We start from the raw sequence: 2,500 nt of genomic DNA, 5'->3' as shown, positions 1-2,500 counted from the left end.
AAGAAAAAAATGAAATGTTCAATGCGCGCGGTGAAGATATGATTTTTAATGAGTGGAGAGCAGTTTGGACTGAAATCATACGTGTGATTTCAAAATCGAACAAGCGCGCAGCGAGAGTTCCCTGGGACTTGGCTGGGTTGAGGTTGACTTGAGCGTTGGCTGGGTAAATGGTGCGATTTGGAAATAAATCAATGACTGATTGTAGACTTCTGTTATAAGAGGTTAAACTCCTTTAGCTAACTTATTACAGATTGTATCAGGGTATACTTGGGTATAATGGGGAAAAATGGGTAGACATGGGAAAAGAGACGTACACAAGGGTATATTGGGGTTTGCATGGGTATGCATGGGTATACAAGGGTATACGTGAGTAGGTAAGCGTATATATGGGTATACAGGGGTATATGAGGGTATACAAGGGTATACATGGGTATACATGCCAATATGCGGGTATACATGGGTATATAAGGGTATACATGGGTATACATGCGTATATAAGGGTATACATGGGTGTACATGGGTATACATGGGTATATAAGGGTATACATGGGTATACTGGGGTATACAGCGGTATATAAGGGTATATAAGGGTATATACATGGGTATATAAGGGTATACATGGGTATACATGCGTATATAAGGGTATACATGGGTATACATGGGTATACATGCGTATATAAGGGTATACATGGGTGTACATGGGTATACATGGGTATATAAGGGTATACATGGGTATACTGGGGTATACAGCGGTATATAAGGGTATATAAGGGTATACATGGGTATATAAGGGTATACATGGGTATACATGCGTATATAAGGGTATACATGGGTATACATGGGTATACATGGGTATATCAGGGTATACATGGGTATACTGGGGTATACAGGGGTATATAAGGGTATACAAGGGTTTACATGCGTATATAAGGGTATACATGGGTATATAGGGGTATATAAGGGTATACATGGGTATACAGGGGTATATAAGGGTATACATGGGTATACAGGGGTATATAAGAGTATACATGGGTATACAGGGGTATATAAGGGTATACATGGGTATATAAGGGTATACATGGGTATACATGGATATATAAGGGTATAGATGGGTATACATGGGTATATGAGGGTATACATGGGTATACCGGGGTGTACAAGGGTATACATGGGTATGTAGGGGTATATAAGGGTATACATGGGTATACTGGGGTATACAGGGGTATATAAGGGTATACAAGGGTTTACATGGGTATATAAGGGTATACATGGGTATATAGGGGTATATAAGGGTATACATGGGTATATAAGGGTATTCATGGGTATACATGGGTATATAGCGGTATATAAGGGTATACATGGGTATACATGGGTATATAAGGGTATACATGGGTATACATGGGTATATGAGGGTAAATATGGGTATACTGGGGTGTACAAGGGTATACATGGGTATGTAGGGGTATACATGGATATACATGGGTATATAAGGGTATACATGGGTATATAGGGGTGTATAAGGGTATACATAAGTATACATGGGTATATAAGGGTATACATGGGTATACATGGGTATATAAGGGTATACATGGGTATTTAGGGGTATACATGGGTATATGAGGGTATACATGGGTATACATGAGTATATAAGGGTATACATGGGTATATAGGGGTATACATGGGTATACAAGGGTATGCATGGGTATATAGGGGTATACATGGGTATATAAGGGTATACATGGGTATATAGGGGTATACATGGGTATATAAGGGTATGCATGGGTATAGACGGGTGTATAAGGGTATACATGGGTATACATGGGTATACAAGGGTATACATGGGTATATAGGGGTATACATGGGTATATAAGGGTATACATGGGTATATAGGGGTATAGAAGGGTATACATGGGTATACATGGGTATACATGGGTATATAAGGGTATACATGGGTATATAGGGGTATACATAGGTATACATAGGTATACAAGGGTATACATGGGTATACAAGGGTATACATGGGTATATAAGGGTATACATGGGTATATAAGGGTATACATGGGTACATAGGGGTATATAGGGGTATATAGGGGTATACATGGGTATACTGGGGTATATAAGGGTATACATGGGTATATAGGGGTATACATGGGTATGTAAGGGTATACGTGGGTATATAGGGTTAATTATTTAAATGTATTATAATATACGCGTGGGAATACATTATAATTTAAATACACTATAATAGGGGATACATGAAGTACCTAGGACATTTTGTCCTAAATGACCGCTGGTCTACTCATCATCTAGCACTGGGCAAAGGAAATGCAGGCTCGGGCAATATCGCTACAATGAGCTACAAGGTCCTGCTCGGTCCTGCAATGATTGTGGATACAGCTTACCTGCAAAGAGTGGCTTGCACAGTCACCGTACACAGTTAGAGTATGAAGCTGTTTTCCTATCATAAATGATATTGGGTGTGTATCGTCCATTATTACAT

Source organism: Montipora foliosa, chromosome 1 (genome assembly GCF_036669935.1).
Source record: "Montipora foliosa isolate CH-2021 chromosome 1, ASM3666993v2, whole genome shotgun sequence".
NCBI lineage: Eukaryota > Metazoa > Cnidaria > Anthozoa > Scleractinia > Acroporidae > Montipora > Montipora foliosa.
This window is presented reverse-complemented; position numbering follows the sequence as displayed.